This window comes from Tupaia chinensis, unplaced genomic scaffold (assembly GCF_000334495.1).
Source record: "Tupaia chinensis unplaced genomic scaffold, TupChi_1.0 Scaffold143757_1, whole genome shotgun sequence".
Lineage (NCBI taxonomy): Eukaryota > Metazoa > Chordata > Mammalia > Scandentia > Tupaiidae > Tupaia > Tupaia belangeri.
Window position 1 is genome coordinate 263,939 of NW_006203606.1, and position 14,885 is coordinate 278,823.

Consider the following 14,885-nt stretch of genomic DNA (forward strand, 5'->3'; position numbering starts at 1 on the left):
CTCTGTCCAAGGTGCTGTATCTCTTCCTCCCTCTTTTTGTATGTCTCATTCATAGAAGAAAAAAAAATTATATTAGTCAGAATTCTCTAAGAAGACAGAACTAAATAAGTATAGACAAATAAGAGGATTTGTTGGGGAAATTGGCTCATGCAATTATGGTGGCTAGGTCCCACAACAGGTCATCTGCCCCCGGGAGATCCTAGAATTCTGGTATTGTAGCTTACCCCAAGTCCAAAGACCTGAGGGGGAGGAAAGCAGATGGTGTAACTCATAGTCTGAGGCCGAAAGTCTGAGAATTCAGGGGATTGCTGGTGTGAGCCCTGGATCTGGTGTCTTGCTTTCTTTCTAACAAGACCCTTCCATCTTCTGTCTGTGTCTCTCCAGGCCCCTTGCTGATTGGATTGTGCCTGCACATATTGGGGTCAGAGCTTCTCCACCTGGTGTAGTCAGACCGGCATGTTAATGTCTTTAGAAATACTCCCACGGGCACATTCAGAATAAGGTTTTATTATGGTTCTACGTATTCCTTAGTCTAAATTGATACCCAAAATAACCAGTCCAAGCCCACTCCTTGTCAACTTGGTATCCATACACATCCCCCTTAGACCATATTCAATTTATGAATAAAGACAAGTTATAGTTCTGCCACACATCATGCATACAACTCAAATTGCACTAATCCCTTTTCCAGGAGAGAAGCCAAAGTTCTTCAGTGATGTTTATTCTTCTCCTAACATCCCATGACTTGGATACAATGATGTAAAATTAACAAAACCTGATTGAAATCAATAGCTCTGATATTGCATGATAAATGAATAGAACAAAAACAAAGAAAAATGATCAACATATAGATGCATATACACATAGACATATTCTTTTTTTTTTCTTTATTAACGATACAGCATGCGCATGCACTCATGAGAGTGAGAAAGAGAGAAAGGAAGAGGAATGAGCACCCTCCACAGGGTCTGGTCACACTGAAATCCTCCTTCCTCTAGGTCTCCCATCCGTCAGGTCTTGGCACTTAGATACATTCAGTGTGTTTCAGGCTACCTGGGGCAGGAATTCAAACCACAGTTGTCATGTGGGATTTGGGTTTTCTTAGGCAGCACATTACTGCTGTGCCATAGAGCCAGTGCTACAGAGATATATTCTTAGCAAAAATAGGACATTCTCATGACAGTTCCTGGTCACAAGAAAATAGCTGATATGTATAATTACCTTGTTCTACTACCCATCCAGTCTTTCTTCTCTTTTGGGGGCATCTCAGCTGGTTTTGGGAGTTTACCTGGTGTGATGATCCAAATTTTTATTTCTGAAGAGCGGCCATTCATAGTCCTGGCTGGATTGGCTTGTCGTCATTTCCCAATGACCCAGTCACTGGGCATGGCAATATTAAGAGACACCCTAAGGGATCTCCTGTATTCTACACATATTCATGCTTGCCTCCATTGTGGAGGAGTAGTCAGTGTCTGGATCAATCACCCCAGCCAGCACTGTGTCTCCCTCTTTTGCCTGCTAATTCAGAAGCATAAGGAATCCAAAGTGGCTGTGTGGGAGTCTTAACTTCCACTTCAGTGGGATCATTTGTGTATCTCCTGGTGGAAGCATTCCTCCCTCTGAGCATAAAGTTGTAGAAACAGGAAGCAAAAATTTTGCTGGCGGGTCAGTAAGGGTAATGATGAGCGGTGCTACTCTCATTTCTACCTCTTCATTCCTGGGCCCGTGAATCCTGGCTATGGGAGAAATAGTACCACGTACTGGACAGCAATTTAGAGCATATACAACCTTCTCAAAGACCTTTCCATAGCCCAGCTAAGTATTATCACCTGACTGGAACTGGAACAGCAACTTTGAAGGACCATTCCACCATTTTATCAAATTAGCTATTTCATGATGATGGGAATCATAGTAAGGTCAGAGAATTCAATGATCATGAGCCCATTGCCACATTTTTTTTTTTTTTTGGAGAGGTTTTTTTTTTTTTTTTTTGCTATAGGGCGCGTGCGCTCGCCAGACAGACAGAGACATAGAGACAGAAAGCGAGAAATCACCCCCAAGGGGGGATGGTCATGCCACAATCCCTTCTCCTCCATTCTCCTCTCGGGATCTTGGGCACGCAGGCACACGCGCCCGGCGTGAGATTTAAGCCACCGGGTCCGAGACGCGAACCGCGGTCGACTACGTGGGAGTCCAGCGACATAGCCATTATGCTAACTGCTGGTTCCCTGCCACATTTTTTTTTTGTCTTTAAAGAGCATTTCTCAATCAGAAACAATGCTATATGAAGTACCATGATGGTGGATAAGGCATTTTATAAACCCACAGATGGTATTTCTGGCACACACATCATGTGCAGGGATGGCAAAATTCTGCTCCTTTAATGATGACAGTGGTCCATCCCCCTAAAGGGTGCTTTCTCATTGCTCCCCCCACCCCCACCCCCGTCTTTCTTTTAGTGAGCACACATGCCCTATGGCAAAGTTTTTAAAAAAAGAAAAAGAAAAATGCATGAAACCAGTAAGCATTTGTTAAAGAATAAATGAATGTATGGATAAGAAAGCATTCAGTATCTTTAGATTGAATACATGAAGGTAATAACTCCATAAATATTCTTGCGCAGATAAATTAATGAATAAATGAATTAACATGTACATAAGAATTTGAGCATCCCAAGAATAATAGATTCATTTTATAACTAATAAATAGGATTAAACTACAACCTTCATTTACAATTGTGTTTCTAAGATTCTGTAGCTAATTTCCATTCTGTGCTGTGGTTTAGGATTAGAGTTTGGCTTCATGAAGGGAAATTAGTCCTAATTATCAATAACTAGCCATGCACTCTTGGGTTCTCTGCATCTCACAGTGGAAAACACTGTGTGTGCAAGATAGGCATTTTTGACTCCAAGGACTTGCCATCACTGTTTTCAGAATGTTTCTTCAAATAATTAACATGTTTTAAACTACAAAAGAAGAAACATGTATTTTATTCCACTTAAATTAAAGATTACAGCATCCTAATACATTAAGTACTTAAAAGATTTAATTTGTTTTAAAGCCTCAACGTGTGCCAAGAAATAGATCATATTTCGCAGTACTGCAGTTAGACTAGGAGAAAATTCTACATTTGGAAGAAAGTAATAGTTACTTTTTTACTACTGAAAAGTCATATTAGAGGGTTAGGTATAGAAAGCAGGGTGGTAAATGTAAGCACTCCTAACCAGAGACCTTTACAAACTATAAAATTAGGAATTAGCAGGTGACGTGGTGGTTAAGTAACTGGACACTCCCACATAGCTGACCACAATTCGAGTCCCAGACTTGATGGCTTGCATTCTCCCTCTCCCCTACCCCGTATCTCTCTCTGTCAAATTAAGAATAAATAAATGAATAAATAAATATTTTTAAACTATAAAATTAAATATATATTAATCTTTTCCTTAGAATAATGATGGCAACAAAATGTGTGATTAGGGGCCAATGGGTGGTGTGGAGGTTGAGGTAGCTTGGAGGTTGAGGATTCCACATGGCTAACTTCATGGTTCAAGTCCTAGACCCAGCGGTGGTATGAAAACCACACTGTGAGCATGTATATGCATGCCCCAAATTCCAATAGGAGAATGGAGGAGAAGAGGCTGCAGCATACCCATCCCCTTTGAGGGCTAATTTCTCACTTTCTCTCTGTCTTTCTCTCACAAGTGCACATGCCCTATAGCAAACAAACAAACAAAGTGTGATTAATGACTAAATACACAGTTTATTTTACACACACATCTACTATTGTTTACTAATATGTTATCTACATGATTATTGAAATCCTTTCTTTAATAGGTAAAAATAATCTTTGAGCCAGCTGGTAGCATGGTAGTTAAGGTGACTGAATCATACCCAACCAACTATTTGCTTTGAGTCTGGACACTGTGACTTGAAAGACACACCAGGTGCATTTGCCTGCATCTCCAAAATCCTGACAGGAGGAAGAAATGAAGAAGTAATTACAGTGTGGCCAATCCTCATAGGGATGCAAGTATACACAGCCCCTGGCAAATTTAAAAAAAAAAAAAGAACACAGCAGAGGGTGTGATGGTTATGTTGTTTATGTTGTTGTACTCCCACATGGCCGACTGTGGTTCAAATCCCATACACAGAGGCTTGAAACTCATGCCAGGTGCATGTGTGTGTGTGCCCCAAGTCCTGAGAAGAGAATGGAGAAGGCATTGTGCTGTAGTCATCCCCCCAGAGAGTGATTTCTCACTTTCTGTCTCTCTGTCTGTCTGTCTCTCTGGCAAACACTTGTACCCTATAGTAAAAATCTCTCAACAAACAAACAAACAAAAACATTCATGCTTCAAAAAGATATCACTGGACATATGTCTACTACATATATACAATTTTTCTTTTCTTTTTATTTATTTTTTTTCTTTTTTAATTTTTTTTGCTAGAGGGCACATACGCTTGTCCAAGAGAGACAGAGAGGAAGAGTAGAGAGCACCTACCAGCTGGAATAGGCATCCTGCAGTTTCTTCTCCTCTGTCTCTCCCTACTTTCAGGATTTGGGGTGGGCATGCACACACATGTCTGGCATGTTTCTCAAGCTGCCAGGTCCAGGACTCAAATTTGCTGTTAGCCATATGGGCTCTGGTTGCCTGAATCATCAGGGCCTGAAGTTGTTCCTAAACAATTTTTCAAACAAAAATTTTAAATACCAAAACATGTGGTCGTTAGGGGTGCAGCAGATAGCATGGTGGTTAAGACACTAGACTCTTACATGGCCCACTTATGGTTCAAGTTCCAGACCTGGTGGCTTGAGAATCATGTCAGGTGGGTGTATGTGCATACCCAAAGTGCCAGGAGAAGAGAGAAGAATGGAGGAGAAGGGATTATGGCCTGGCCATTCTCCCTGTGGGGGTGATTTTTCACTTTCCCTCTTACTTTCTCTGACTCTTTTTCTCTCTCAGAAAGTGTACCCTCCCTATGGCAAAAATCTAAAAACAAACAAATAAAAATTCCGTAAGAGCTCATGGAAAATGGAATTAAAGTACAACTTCAAAATCTATGCATAGTTTTTTATTGTATGTATTTTTATGAACTTTCTGAAAACCCCCCATAAAGTGACTAATACCATTATATCAAATGAATATTTTGAGTTAATAGTTATATAACTTAGTATACATTGCACTAGTATACACTTTTTCACACTCTATTATATAGTTATAGAAATCTAATGTCTTAATGAATTAAGTAAGTTTATTTATGTGACTATTATGCTGGGTTTTCTTTCTACTTACAGAAACACTCCAGTTAACTGGCCTTATTAAAGACTATGTTCATCATTCACCTTATTACAAATATTTATTATGTCTAACACTTCAACTGGAGATTGAACTGCCAAAATAAATGAGATACAACCCCTGTCCAGAAGGTATGATTTGATTAATTCATAATACTAGTTTACATTAGAGTGCAATAGGCCAAGTACTCTATTCAAATGCTTTCTTTGGATTGTGCCTCTTAATAACACAACTACTGCCTAAATTACCTTTGGACATTTTACAAATAAGAAAATGAAATGTGGCTATTTTAAAATGTGTTGTCTTCAAGAGAAACCTAATACTCCACCCCTGGAATGTGAGCTTGACTTAGTGAATTGCCTTTTTTTTTCCCCTAAGAATTATTTGTTTAATTTTATTTATTCATTCATTCATTTTAATTTGATCAGAAAAAGACACAGAGAGAGAGAGGAAGCGAGAAAGCAAACCACCAGATTCAGGACTTGAACCATAGTCAGCCATGTGGGAGTGGCCAGCACCTTAACCACCACGCCACCTGCTGGTCTCCCAGTGAATTGCTTTTAATGAACAGAATCAAGAGAAAGTGACTGCACAGGCTTTTTGACTGCATCATAAAATGGCACTAAGGATTCTTTTCACACTCTTGTAGGTAGGAAGCCAGTTGCCATGTTCTGAGAAAACACACTGCCTAATGAAGGGGCCCATGTGGTGAGGGCCTGAGGTCTCCTCTCAACAGCCATGTGAATGAGTCATTTTCACAGTGGAGTCTCCCTCCCATTCAGGCCCTTGTATGGTACTTTCTGTCCACATGTATCTTCAAGAGAGACCTTGGGCCAGAAACATCTACCTAAACAGCTCTTTAATTACTGAACCACAGAAACAGTGAATATTGTTTGCTGTTTTGAGCCAATGTTATTTTAAGAGTAATTTGCTATTGAGGAACAGAAAATGAATACAGTGAGCTTAAAGAAGTTAGTAATTTGCTAAGGTCACAGATATAGGAAGTGTTAGGAATGTTCCAACCAGTTTATTATAGCTAAGGAAACCATGCAACTGACTATTCCACCAAGACACTTTAGAGCACAATAGAGAGACTAGTAATAATGATATTGGTACAGCTGTATATTTACCCAGTTTTCTCCAGGGCGAGCTGTAACACAGAATCACCCTAATCCACTGCACAGACAATGAGACTGGTCCAACAATGGATGTTTAACATGAAGAAAGGATAAGCCACCTGTTCTGACAGACACTGCTAGCTATTTACCCAAAATTCATTGTCCCTGATAAAAATACCCTTATACTGTATGGTGGCAGTAATCTGTCTGGAGGGAAAAAAAAAAAAAGAAAGAAATTGCTTTCCAGCTCCCTGACAGCTGGCCAAAAGATGTTCAGAAGTCATCAGATAGAACTTCTAGAAAAGCTCTTGTAAGGGGAACTATCTTAACTATCAGTAATCAGTTTTCCTCTACAATTTATTTACAATTGATGTCCGGGCCCTGGATATGATGGTGGAGCTGCAGCAGTCACATTGTAAGCATGGAGGGATAGCTGGTAATAGAGGTCATGCTCTAAGAATTACAGAACAGAAAGTTTGGGTTTCTGATACCCATGGATTCATCATCCTAGTCTTGTACCATCACTCTGGAAAACATATCTGTATCTTTGTTTAAGCTGTTATTCCTTGGATTTTCAGTAATATTAGTATCTTGATGAACTTATTCTTAGTTGATACACCCACCTTAATTCCTCAAGAAAGAAACTTAAATTTGAGTGCCAAACATTTTTATCATTACCCTATTTTTGATAGAAATTATTCTAGATACATTGACCACTCTACTTTTTAAAGTAGCTAGAACAGAAAGCATTATTGAAGAGTTTTCTTGATAATGCAGGTTATTATTATGTACAGAAAGTAATCGGTTCACTTTCAGTGTCTTTGAAAGTTTCATATGTGTTGTGGAAGCTCATCCGATTGCTAGTGTTAATAAAGCAAATATAAATTAAGTTCTTTTTTGCAGTACTTAGATGGGCTGGTGCTTTTACAGAGAAGGAAAATGAAAAATTGCCCCCAGGGAGATGGCCAGGCCACAATCTCTTCTCTTCCATTATTGTTTTGGGGTTTGGGGCATGTACACACATGCACCCAGTGTGATTTTTCAAGCCACCAGGTTTGGGACTTAAACTGCAGACAGTTGTGGGGGAGGGGGGAGGGCATCCACCACACCACCAGCTGGTCCTAATTTTGCTCCTTTTAAATAATTCATTTGGGTGGTTTTCTAGAACCTCCATTTTTACTTTCTCTAAAACTGGGAGACTAATTAAAAATTTCCATCTTTTAATCATTACAAAAATGTGCCAGGGGATATTCATGAAATGTTAAACATTATGATTAAATGAAAAGTGATTATGTTCACTAAGGAGTTAGATACAGAGCTCTTAGTTACATAATTGCATTAAGGTTAATTCAGACAAACAAATAAACAAAAAACCTAAATAGAAGATTTAGTGTATGCTCATTGTTTTTGTGAAGCATAAATGTATTTTTACTGTTAGATTATTTCTTTTGAATTATGCAAACATAATTGCTATATGAAGATGGTTACATGAATTCTACCATTTAGGTATAAGAGTCTTTAAGAATATTTGTTGGTGCTATCAGGTGGTGTGGTTGTTGGGGTCTTGGATTTCCACATGGCTAATCATGGTTCTAATCCCAGACCTGGCAGCTTGATTTCTCACTTTCCCTCTCTCTCAATCTGTCTCTCTCTGGTAAAATAAAAATAAAAATAATGATGATGATGATGAATAAAATTAAATAATTCTAAAAAAAGTATATGTATTAACTTTTTAACTCTATTTCAGTTTGAAATATCTTTGTCATTAACATTTAAGCACTTAAGTGTAATAAAATGTTCTCTATAAAAATAAGCACTTGAGGAACCAGCAGTTAGCATAATGGCTATGTCACTGGACTCCTATGTAGTTGACTGTGGTTCGAGTCCTGGACCCGGTGACTTAAACTCACGCCAGGTGCGTGTGCTTGCGTTCCCAAGATCCCGAGAGGAGAATGGAAGAGAAAGGATTGCGGCATGGCCATCCCACATAGGGGGTGATTTCTCACTTTCCATCTCTCTGTCTCTCTCTTTCTGGTAAGCACATGCACCCTATAGCAAAAACCTCTCAAGCCCCCGCACGCTATAGAAAAAAAAAAAAAAAAAAACCTCTCCCCCCCCAAAAAAAAAATATATATAAGTATTTTTATAATTATAACTAATCTAGAGTAAATGAGAAAATGAAAAAATCTTTAAGGACAACTTAACAATTATAACTGGTCAAAAATGTAATAGTGGGACCAGCAGTTAGTGTAATGGCTATGTTGCTGGACTCCCACATAGTCGACCACGGTTCAAGTCCCGGACCTGGTGCCTTAAAACTCACACCAGGTGTGTGTGCATGTGTGCCCAAGATCCCGAGAGGAGAATAGAGGAGAAGGGATTGTGGCGTGGCCCTCCCCCCTGGGGGGTGATTTCTTGCTTTCTGTCTCTCGGTGTCTCTCCATCTGTCTGGCAAGTGCACGTACCCTATAGCAAAAACCTCTCCAAAAAAAAAAAAAAATCCCAAAATGTAATAGTGAATGATGCTCATTAAGAAGAACATGGGCTAGCCAGTGGCATGGTGGTTAAGGCCACTGAATCCCCCATGGCTGGCTGCACAGTTCAAGTCTCACATCTGGCAACTTGAAAAACATGCCAGGTACATGTGCATGCATGACCAAAATTCTGAAAGGAGGGAGAGATGGAAGAGAATGGAGGAGAAGAGACTGTGGTATGACCATCCCCCATAGGAGGTGCTTCTCACTTTCCTTCCCTTTCTGTCTGTCTGTCTCTGGTGAGTGAACAAAGTCTCTGCCAAATTAAAAGAAAAAGAAGCAAAAGAAGAAGGGAAATGAAAAAAGAAGGAGGAAAAGAAGAAGAGAGAGAAGGAAAAAAAGAAGAATACAATATAAGCTAAAGCCGGGGACAGCCCCTGAGCACACTGGTTAAGTACAGTATGTTGGGAGTTGGATCTCACAAGGCAACTGCAGCTAGAACCCCAGCCCCTGTGACTTGAAAAAAAAATAACAGGTGCATGTGTATTCATGCCCCCAAAATACAGGGAACAAGATTGTGGCATGGCCATGTTCCATTGAAGTTGCTCATCTCTCTCTCTCCCTCTCTGCATCTCTTTTTCTGTGGTAAGCACACACGCCCTTAGGCAAGCAAAGGAAAAAAAAAGAAGAATGTAAGTGAAAGCTAGATGACATTGGATAGGGATATATTAATAATATATCAGTGTTGTCTAGCAGAACTTTGGTAACAAAGGAAATAGTGTATATTTATATTGTCTGAATAATTTTATTTCCCACATGTAGCTATTGATTGCTTAAAATGTGACTAGTAGGACTGAGCAATTAAATATCTGTTTCTTATAAAAGTTCATTTATTTTTCACAGAGAGAGAAAGAGAGAGAGGGAGGCACATCTAACAAGGTCTTCACACCCCAATTACTCCCAACCCTAGCCAGATCAGATCATGGGCATGCATGGGAAGCTGGCATGTGTAGGAAAGCCCAGGGCATGAACTCATAACCTTCCCATGTAGGTCCTGCATTGCAGAGTATTAAATTACTGCCACACCACTGCCTGGCTTTGGGAAATTGAATTTTAATTTTTTAAAAATTGTCATAGCCAGGTGTGGTTAGCAGCTGGCAATGGGGACAGTGTTGTTAAAGATGGTATTCATATAGAGTAATTTGATGGATTCTCAAGCTACTTCTACTTTAAATCACCATAGCTGTGAAAATATGTTGCACTGTGGTTTGACTGTCTCACAAAGTTCATGTTTCAGAATTTGATTGCATTGTGAAGATATTAAAATGAAACTTAACCTGACCAGGGGATTAAGAAGTGGAGCCTTTGGGAAGTAATAAAGATAGAACCTCCATGACTGATTCCTCGTAGCTTTATGAGGAGAAAGAGACCAAAGCAGAAGAATGGACACCTTGCTCAAGCTCTTGCCATGTGATGACTTGAGCTGCCTCTAGATCCCATTAATAAGAAGACTATTGTCAAATGGGTCACTTGACATTGTACATCCAAAACCATGTGCTAAATAAATCTCTAGTCTTTATAAATTACCCAGATTTGGGTATCTCCCTTATTAGCATACAACAGACAAAAACAGGTTTAAATTGTATTTTTTCTCTATTTCTATTCTATTCATTACCAAATTTTTCCATTTCTAATATTTGAAATTTAATCATTCAGTTGGTCATTACAAAATAACAGTATGCTAGTACAGTGGGAAAAACAGAAGCTGCTCTTCAACATTTTTGACCTTCTCATTTTTTCCCTATTACTGTCTTCAACAACCCTTCCCCTTTGGGACACAAAGTTCTAGCAGACCTTTGGTAACAAAGGAAATAGTGTATATTTATATTGTCTGAATAATTTTATTTCCCACATGTAGCTATTGATTGCTTAAAATGTGACTAGTAGGACTGAGCAATTAAATATCTGTTTTTTTATAAAAGTTCATTTATTTTCAAATGTGAAGGCAGAGTATCAGGCAATGGAGGCTAAACCCTAAATACAGGAACTTCAAGATATACCAATGATTTCTCTGCTTAAAAGAAGTAAAACCAAAGAAATTGATAGGGTCTTAGAGGAGCAGGAAGGATTGTGAATCAGGTAAAGTAAATTGTAAAGTAAATAAGGTAAATATTTGTAATCTATAGTTTAGATAAAGGATTGATAACCAGAGTATATAAAGAATTCAACAGTTCACCAAGTGGAGCCAGCAGGTGGCATGATGGTTAGGGTGCTGGACCCCCACATGACTGACCATGGTTCAAGTCCTGAACCTGGTGGCTTCTTACTCACCTTCCCTCTCTCTGATGATGATAGCAAGTTAAAAATAATACATAAGAAAATAAAATAATTTTTTTAAGAAAATAAACCAAATAATCTAAATAAGAAATGGCCAATCAGGGACCAGCAGTTAGAGTAATGGCTATATTGCTGGACTCCCATATAGACAATAGCAGTTCGAGTCCTGGACCCAGTGGCATAAACTCACGCTGGGCGTGTGTGCATCGTGCCCAAGATCCCGAGAGGAGAATGGAGGAGAAAGAATTGCGGCATGGCCATCCCCTCTGGGGGGGGTGGGGGTGGGCAGGGTGACTTCTTGCTTTCTGTCTCTCTGTTTCTCTCTTTCTGGCAAGACAAATTTCAGAGGAAGATATACAAATGGCCAAGAACCATATGCAAAAAATTTTTAACATGCCTTACTGTAAGGAAATGCAAATAAAAATCACAGTACAGTACCCTAACCTAAGTCAGAAGGGCTATGGTCAAGAAAACAAAGAATAAGTGTTGGTGAGGGTTGTAGAGAAAAGGAAACTTGTGTGCTGCTGGTGGAATGTAAATTAGTACAGCTACTGTGAAAACAGCTTAGAGGGTCCTCAAGAACCCCAAAATAGAACTACCACACGACCCAGAGTCCACTCCACCCAAAAGATAGGAAATCACTGAGTCAGAGAGACATTTGCATATCCATGTTTATTGCAATATTATTCACAATAGCTAAGACATCAACCTAAGGGACCAAAAATAATGAAAGGATAAGGAAATTGTGACACATATACACAATGGAAAACTACTCAGCTATAGAGAATACAATATCCTGTCATTTGACACAGAGTGGATAAAGCTAGAAGACATAATGTTCAGTAAAATAAGCCAGGCTATGAAACACAAATACTGTATGGCTCCACTTAACATATACCAAGTGTCACAGTTTATGACGGAAACTGAAGGACTTGATGATAGAAGTAGAGAGAACCATGGTGGGCACCAGAGACTGTACGGCAATGTGGATGGGTGGGGAACTGGGTTAAAATCAACAGACCCAAAAGTGGATGTAAACGAATGAAATAGATTATGGAATGATATACCACAACTCAGTAAAAAGTGACAATGACAATTCAGTATATATTTTGGAAAAAATCAATTTTTGAATTTACTTAACATAATTTTCAATATTGAAGATGAACATGTCTGTATATTACACACTATATGCATACTTTGAAAAACCATACTCTATCTCACTGAAATGTACAATGATTACATTCAAACAAGAAATTACATTTTTTAAGAGAGATTTTTGCAGGACCAGCAGTTGGCGTAATGGCTACATCGATGGACTCCCATGTAGTCAACTGTGGTTCAAGTCCCGGACCCAGTGGCTTAAAGTCACACCAGGCACATGTATGTGTGTGCCCAAGATCCCCAGAGGAGAATGGAGGAGAAGTATTATTGAGGGGGTGATGTCTAACTTTCTATCTTTCTGTCTTTCTGGCAAGCGCACATCCCCTATAGCAAAAACAAAAACAAAAACAAAAAACAAAACAAGAAAAAACAAACAAACAAAAAAAACTCTCCAAAAAAAAAAAAAAAAAGAAAGAAAGAGAGAGATTTTCGCTATAGGGCCAGAGAGACAGATAGAAAGATAGTGAGAAATCACTCGCCAGGGTCATGACTATGCTGAAATCCTTTCTCCCCCATTCTCCTCTCAGAATCTTGGACATTCACACACATGTGTCTGGCGTGAGTTTTAAGCCTCCAAGTCTGGGACTCAAACAAAGGTCTACTACGTGAAAGTCCAGTAACGTAACCATTACACCTTCTGCTAGTCCCTAGAGAACACATTTTAAAAATAACTATATAACATAAAGAAATCATTAACATAACAGAATTGCATATTTTCATAACTAAATATTTTATTCAAGATTTTCCCATCAGAAATCTCCCAAATATGAAAAACGAAAGTCAGAATAATTGGCTATTAAAAACTTAGTTTTCTCTTCCCCATAGCTTCATAGTTTATCCTTTAGTGAATTTTGGCAATAGGAAAAACTCTTATTTTTAATTGCCAGAAGGTTCATGCACTCACTAGAGAGCGGCAGAGGAAGAAAAAGCAACTTCTCATCCCCACAACTGAGCGTGGTCATGCCACAGTCATTTCTTTTCTGTTTATCAATCCTCTTGGGCGTTTGGGCACACATGCACATGTGCTCAGCATATTTTTTAAGCTGTCAGGGCCAGGATTTGAACTGCCTTTGATCATGTGGGATCAGGCTCCCTTAACCACTTGGCTGTGGGACCAGCCTCAAGAGCTATTATTTAAACATAAAAATAGTGGAGAGACTAAAGAAAGATTGAAATTTACCTGAGCAGATGGTACCAAACATCCAATTAAACACTTAGTTTGGAAGGAGGGGCTAACACACATACCAGACTTGGCTCTGGTTGTAAAGCCTGTTGAGAGTCAGTGACAAAGGAAGAACAGCCAACCAATCCATACCTGTATCTCTGCACCAATCATTTGTTTCTGTATTTGTAAACTACATGCAGTATGGAGAAAACAGATTTAAAATGTATTCTTAGAAAGTAGCCTCTGAAGGGGTTTACATAGTGGTGAAGAAGAATACCAGCCTCTGACTGTAACAATTGAATAAACCATGAAAGCATCTTTTAATTGACTAAAAGATTATAGATGATTAGTTTGCCCCTTGGCCTCCAGTTGAAATGTCTTGATATATCTTCCTGTATCTAACATTTTACTTTGGAATTTTTTTCTTTTGGTTTAGACTGAGAGAAAAGTTTGCCAAGGTTTGTGTCTTCCTGAGTCAGCAAGTAAATTTCCCATTACTCTCTCAGTTAGATGAGTCACCAGCTTGGCTTAGAGAAGTCATAGAGTCCTGGCTGTCTGGGCTGGGCCAGGAACAACATAACAGTCAATCGGTCTAGACAGCCTAGGAGGCAGACACTTGGCCATTTATGGTATCATTTCCCCTTCATTACTGGGAGAGCCTCTAGAACAAAGAAAGGTGCCTGAGAATACATGTGGGGTTGCCAGACTTAGCAGATAAAGACAGGATGTCCAATTAAATTGGGATTTCAGATAAACAATGAACACTTTTTTGGTACACATATATTCCACGCAATACTTGAGACATAATTTCACCAAACAAAACAAAAACATTGATTATCTGAAATTCACAGTTAGTTGGGCATCCTGTCTGGCAACCCTACATAGATTTCATTTCATATCGTCCATCTTTTATTATACCTCCGAATGTCACAGGGATATAAGGGTGTTTTCCTGAGTTTGAGAGAATGAAAGCTGAGGGTATTTTTTCCCCCTATCTTTTATTAACCATGTAATTACTGTCTAACATCAGAGGAAGAAAAAAATGATCAGTGAAGAGTAGCGCTTCTCCGACTTTAATGTGCATGTAAATCACGTGGGTATCTTGGGAAAATCCAGATTCTTATCCAGCAGCCTGGGGTGGGCCTGACATTCTTCCTTTCTAATAAACTCCCAGGTAATAGTGATGCTGCTGGTCTGTAGACTGCTTGTCATAGTAAGGTTTGTATGTGGCTCAAATTTTGCTGTATGTTAGAATCACCTGCAGAGATTGTATAATGTTTTTCTTTTCTTTTTTTTTTTTTTTTTTTTGATGTCCAGGCTGCATCCTATCCCAATG